This window comes from Onthophagus taurus, chromosome 7 (genome assembly GCF_036711975.1).
Source record: "Onthophagus taurus isolate NC chromosome 7, IU_Otau_3.0, whole genome shotgun sequence".
In the NCBI taxonomy this organism is placed as follows: Eukaryota; Metazoa; Arthropoda; class Insecta; order Coleoptera; family Scarabaeidae; genus Onthophagus; species Onthophagus taurus.
Window position 1 is genome coordinate 28196233 of NC_091972.1, and position 7257 is coordinate 28203489.

Here is a 7257-nt window from a genome sequence, read left to right on the forward strand (position 1 = left end):
TCAACATGGACGCTACTGATGTAGCATGCTGGTCTGGGGGTCCTGATGTAAAGTTGGTGAAGTATTGCCTCAACGGTGCAGACGGAATAGGAGTTGCGTTTTTTGATAACCGGACGCGTCTCATTACATTCATAATTTCCGTTTTAGCTGTAAATTTCTGCTCTTCATCGAATTTTTTAAACGCTGGAAGTAGCGATAGAAGAAAATATCTATCTTCATCTACTTCCTCCGTCTTCTTTTCACGTAGTATGTCCAATAATGACTCCTCATAGCTCTTTGTCGATTTGTATTTTTTAGGTGTACTCGATATAAAATTACGATTGTTTGGTGTTGGATTTTCCAAATCTGGCTGCATTATTTCCACTTCTCCAATATCCGTATCTGTGTTTGTGGTAACTGGTGACATTACGTTACCTGATGTTTCTCTGTTTTCGATCGAATTTGCAAGAAATAATAATTGGTCGAAATACAAATATTTTCTCCTCTTTTTCGCTCCAGATCCGGACGGAGCTTTTCTCTGAGCCTCATACTCACGTCTAAAACATGTTCTCAGATTCTTCCATTTCGATTGTATATCATTACCTATAAAATATATAAATGTGTTTACCATAATAACATTGTTTCTTACAGATATTTGGCAACAGGCAACAGCTTCGCCTCTTTGCATTTTGAATATTTACTTGGCCAAACAACAATAAGAGAAATTGTGAGAGATACATGTATCGCTATTTGGGAATGTTTAGTGTCTATACAGCGTGTCCCGTATCTTCCGCATCAGAGCATTATACGGTTGTAGAATACATTATTCTGAAGCGATCTTTCTAATAAAATTTTTTCGAAATGTTTATAATAACCGCACGGGAACTGTTTAACGACGACCAATAACGGACAACTTTGATTCATCGAAAAAGTTTATTTCTCTTTCCATGACGAATTTATTGGTGAGTACACGTGGGAAACGAGTTATTATCGGCGTAGCAGACCGGCCGAGGGTGGCACCGATTACCTGAGTCTGATTTGCGATCTGCTGATTGGACGAAAAACAGTTCCTTTAAACAGTTCCCGTGCGGTTATTATAAACATTTCGAAAAAAATTTATTAGAAAGATCGCTTCAGAATAATGTATCCTACAACAGTATAATAATAATAATAAATGACTTTATTGTCTCCATTACAAAAAAGAAACTACAATACAAATATATACATAATGTATGGAGATCAAACGGCGGGATCCAGAATAGTCTGTTCTATCCAACCGTAAAATAAAAAAAAAAATTCTATGAATTATAACAAATAAAAACAAAAAAAAACAAAGGCAAAATCTTGAAATCATTAATACAGTATCACCCGCATCATATCAAATCTAAATTTAAACATAATTAAATTAAATGAAAGGGCCCAAAAGACCCAAACGTAAATTAAATGAAAGAGAAAAAAAAAGAAATGAGGAGCAAAAAAAGAAAAAAAAAAAAAACAATAATGAAAATTAAAAAAGGACTCAGTGTAATAACTGATGGCTTAACTGTTAACATCGTAACAATGACTTAATATCAATAAGAATAAGGTCACAAAAAAATCACAGAGAAACAAAGAATAACAAACATCAGACAAGACCCGTTGACTGCTGAAAAATCATATTCCTCAATTTTATTCGAAATTGGTCATATTTCAGTTGACGTAGTGCATGTGGCAAGCTTCCATACGATTTATAAACATGATATGTAAATGACCTTTGAAAAAGTGATGTTCTATGTTTTGGAGGATAGAAACTAATACCTGACCTTGTCTGACTTCCCTCGCACTGTGGTTTATATTTAATTTTATTATGCAGGTACTCCGGGACTCCAGAGGTAACGATTCTATGATAGAGAGACAAACTATGAAACTCCCGTCGAGAGCTCATGTTCAGCCACCCAGCATCCTTAAGTTTATAAGAAACTCTATCAAATTTGCGAATCCCATAAATGAATCTGAGGCAACTATTCTGAACCTTTTGTATACTTCGTGACGTGACTGCATCTATAGCCCTATGATATACAGCAGACATATAATTAAATTGTGAAAGAACAAACATATCACAGAGGAGCACTTTTAATTTCAAAGGTAAACATGAACGATGCGGGTACAGCCGACGCAAAAAAAAATATGATCTCTGAATATATGTTTGAATTTGTTTTCTAAATCTTAAGCTAGTATCTAAAATCATACCAAGACACTTAGCTTCAGAGACCTTTTTAATTAAGGTGTTATTCATCTTAATGGCTAAGTGCGAAGTAGGGTTGCGCTGTTGCCCATTAAAACTCATCCACATAGATTTGTCAGGATTTATTTTAAGCTGGTGGTATGTTGCTAATTCAAAAATCGTATCAAGGTCACCGCTAATACCAGCCTCGGCACTACCACTGCCCGCTGTCGCGTATGAAGCGTAAAGCTGGGTATCATCCGCATATGTACTTATTTTACAGAATTTAATAAATTTATTAAATTGTGACGTATAGATAGAAAATAAAATAGGTCCCAACACAGATCCTTGGGGAACACCATTACAAAGTGCGAGTTCACCAGAGATGGCATCATCAATTTTCACCCTCTGTGTGCGATCACTAAGATAGCTACTCAATAGTGTTACTGCGCCTTCACCAAAACCCAGATAACGAAGTAGTTTGCTCAAAATGGTGTGGTTAACAGTGTCAAATGCTTTTGAATAGTCTAAAAAAACCACAGCAGTACTCTCTCCCACGTCAATAGCGGACAATATATCATCAGTTAGATTTAACATTGATGTTGTGCAACTATACCCACATCGAAAACCCGATTGTTCTGAAGGGAGCAAACTATTGGTCTCCATATACTCCACCAATTGAGCTTTCATAACCTTTTCTAAAACTTTAGAAAGAACAGGGAGAATACTTATTGGTCGCAAGTCACTATACTCACGTGGGTTATCCTTTTTGAGCAGAGGAATAACCTCTGCGCGTTTCCATTCCAAGGGAAAGACATGGTCAAGGTATAATGCTCTGATGCGGAAGATACGGGACACGCTGTATATATGCCACCAAAAAATACTGATGATTGGTTACAAATAGCAAACAATTTTTACAAGCGAACAAATTTTCCTAACTGCATTGGAGCCATCGACGGCAAACATATTAGAATAAAAAAACCTGCTTCCAGTGGATCTGAATTCTTCAACTATAAGTGTTTCTTTTCAACTGTGTTGCTTGGAGTAGCAGATTCCGACTACTGTTTTACTTCAATAGAAGTTGGAGCCTATGGTTCTGCAAGTGATTCCAATATTTTCAAGAAATCAAAATTTGGCAGTTTACTTGAAAAAGGACAGTTAAATATACCAGGCCCAACACTGCTACCAAATGAGGAAACCGGAACTGTCATGCCGTTTATAATTTTAGGCGATGAAGCATTTGCTACTTCAGAACATATTCTACGTCCATATCCTAGCAAAAATTTGTCAGTTACGAAACGTGTCTTTAACTATAGGCTATCAAGAGCCCGTAGAATGGTGGAGTGCTCGTTTGGCATATTAGCTGGCAAGTGGAGGATACTGAATAGGCCATTAGATACCAGTCTTGAATTATCCGATATCATTATAAAAGCATGCTGCATTCTCCACAATTTTGTTAGGAAGCACGATGGAGTTTGTTTCGAAGATAGTTTGTACGAATGTCATTTAGATAACATGAATCCCGTTGGAACAAGAGGTACCGTTAGAGGTATTCACATTAGAGACTATTTTGCAAAATATTTCACCTCTCCTCAGGGAACTGAGTCGCCTTGAAAGTAGGGCAAGATGTAATTTTTTAGTTGCCGTGATTAAATAGTTGCTAGTGCGCGCCGCTTCATACAACTCAGTGTATTTCATTTTGGTGATTTTTAAGTTGCTGCAACTAAATCGCTAGTGCGCGCCTGGCCTTATACTCATTCGGTTTAGGTTTTTTCTCTTTCCAGCATTCGTCGTTCGCACATGAAAGATTGCGTCATATTTAAATCACCCGTTTTGTCCATCGTTGCGAAATATTTTCTCTCAAGGTCACTTGTCGAACTTGCGTATTTCTCCATGTTTACCTCAAAACCGGCGTTGTCCATTTCATTGGGCTCGGCACTGGCCATTTTTAATTTTCTTTATCCCACCGCTACTTTGTTGTAAAGAATAAGAGAGTGATCTTTTTTACGTTTTTCACTCTTTTATTAATTATTTATTATAAAGAAATACAACAGAACTTTTTATTTGGCACGTAATGACTCGTACGGTTCTTTGTCAACTAATGTCTCTACCCGACACCCCACCAGTGTTGCAGGAAGATGCTAGCTTCGCACTACAGATGGCGTTAGTTCTCACAGTTCTTTTTCTGTTTTTGTAAAATAATAATAATTTCAGCCACTGCTGCCTGTAAATCATCATCGCACCACATTGTATTCAAATACTGTAACATACACTAACCTGATGTAGACGAAAAGTTTTTTGTGGCGGCAACACGGTGATGAGCGATTAAAATGAGTTATCTTGGTGTGGACAGAATGTTTGTTATTGTTTCTGCTTCCTAAACAGGTTACGACAATCAGGAGCAAAATGTTCCCCAGTGTTTTTTTGGTGTGGACATACCTTTAGGCACATTCTAAATGTAGCAGTTAATATTAAAGAATACCATGCAGCAAGTAAGAAAGCAACAACAGGTCTTCGATCGACACCTTTGGGTTCTCAAGTCTTCCAAGAAATGACTCGTGCACAAAAAGGGCAATACTTTCAAACAATGCCCGTATTTTCGACCCTTTGGGATTCATAACACCATGCATATTGGCCGCAAAATATTTAATTCAGCAATTATGGCTGGAAAAGTGTGACTGGGATGATACACCGTCTGAAAAAATCAAAATTTATTGGATCCAATACAAAGAGCAGCTGCCACAGTTATCACAATTAAGAATACCTCGTTCCGTTCAATTGGCAGATGATAGATCCATAGAACTTCATTTATTTTCCGATGCCTCTATGGTCGGATACTGTGCGGTGGCGTATCTCAGGTTAATATTACCAGATAATTCTATTAAAGTCAATTTTCTCTGTGCAAGGTCTAGAGTAGCACCAATTAAAATCACATCGTTACCTCGCTTGGAACTCTGTGGTGCTGTTCTGTTATCTGATTTGGCTGCGTTTCTCATCTCCAATCTATCCTGCATCGCTCAACCTAAGGTGTTCGCATGGTGTGACTCCACAATAGTTTTGGGTTGGCTGAAGTCATCTCCACATCGTTGGAAGACATTTGTCGCCAACCGCACCAGCCACATTCAAAATATAATACCTGGCGAGTGTTGGCGTCATGCGTCATCATTGGATAATTCAGCGGATCCTGGATCCCGTGGTCTACTTCCGGCGGAAATGGTTGGATGTCAGTTATGGTGGAATGGTCCAGTCTGGTTATCATGTCCATCGTCCGACTGGCCTACCCAAGTAATCGCAACCCTTGCCGAGAAATTACCCGAAGAGAAACATGTAGTGGCTGTTAATACAACGACGAAAACCGACAACTTTTTACTTACATTGATGGAACGCTGTTCATCTTTAAGTAAGATTAAAAATGTAGTAGTTTATGTGTTGAGATTCGTTGCAGGTTGTCGAAAATTGAATCAACATCGCCGTCTACCTATATCAATGTTGGAGAAGCAGACCGCACTTCATACTTTGGCACGTCAAGTTCAATTGGAACACTTTCCGGATGTCCTTCGAAGTTTACACACTGGTAGTTTACCCGCAAAACCATATCGTAAATTGGCACCATTCATTGGCGAGGGAAATTTGATTAGAGTGGGTGAACGTTTGAGACACTCTGATCTGGTCTACGATGCGAAACATCCGATATTGTTACTATGTAAAAATCGTCTGAGCGAATTAATTGTTCAACACTTACATCAAGAAAATTTGCACCCTGGTTATAGAACGTTACATGCGCTGATAGCAAATCAATTCTGGATTATGTCACCTCGCACCGTAATTTATAGAGTGATATCCAGATGTTTAAAATGTTTTCGAGCACGTCCCAAATCAATCAATTCATTTATGGCTGATTTGTCTACTTTTAGAATACAGCAGATGAAGGCCTTTACTACGGCTCGTGTTGATTATGCTGGCCCATTCTTTGTAACTGCCAGAAGACATCGAGGAGCAAAAACCTTTAAAGCGTATATATGACTCTTTGTTTGTGCTGCAACCAAGGCTATTCATCTAGAATTAGTCTCTGACTTAACCGCCGAAGCTTTCTTAGCCGCTTTACGCCGATTTGTTGCTCGACGAGGCACATGTATTCGACTGTTTTCAGACCAAGGCACTAATTTCGTGGGAGCATACCGCCAATTAAACGAGTACGCCCAAATGGCTGGTGAAACGTTGGGTATAGAGTGGCTATTCAACCCTCCCGCGGCACCAAATTTTAACGGACTGAGTGAGGCTGGTGTCAAGTCCGCAAAAACCCATTTGAAGAGGGTTATTGGAGACCAGGTGTTAACATTTGAAGAACTTTATACTTTAATTACTCAAATTGAATCTATCCTTAATTCTCGCCCACTATGTCCACTTGGATCCGATCCAAATGACCTTCAGCCCCTCACTCCCGGTCATTTTCTTACATTATCACCAGCATCTAATGAAATTCCGAATGTCGATTTACAGAATGTCCCAAATGGCCGTTTGTCTAGATGGGCTTTGCTCCAGAAGATGATACAACATTTTTGGAAGAGGTGGAGCTTAGAATATTTACACACATTGCAGCAAAGGGCCAAGTGGACTACTCCAACAGCTAATATACCGCTAAACACCGTCGTACTAATAAAAAACGATCAACAGCCTCCTTGATGTTGGAAGTTGGGACGTATTATTCAAACACATCCCGGTTTGGATGGCGTCGTTCGGGTGGTTATCGTCCGCACCGCTCAAGGGGAACTACAACGCCCAGTAACGAAAATCTGCCCATTACCTTCAGAAATGTAAACCCAAGAACTGTTTGTTATCTAATTATTATTGTAACATTTTTAATTAATTCATTCTATTCTCTTTTACATCGTTGTAATTTCACGTTCAATCTTGTCATTATACTATATTTAATTTTGTAAATTTTCAATTTCTTATTATAGTAAAAAAAAAAAAAATTTCGTTATTTTCTGGCGGGTGATTGTTCGCTCCGCTTAAGATATTTCCGCAAATATGAGATGCCACCCCCGCTAGGGGGCATTATCTCACTCACCACG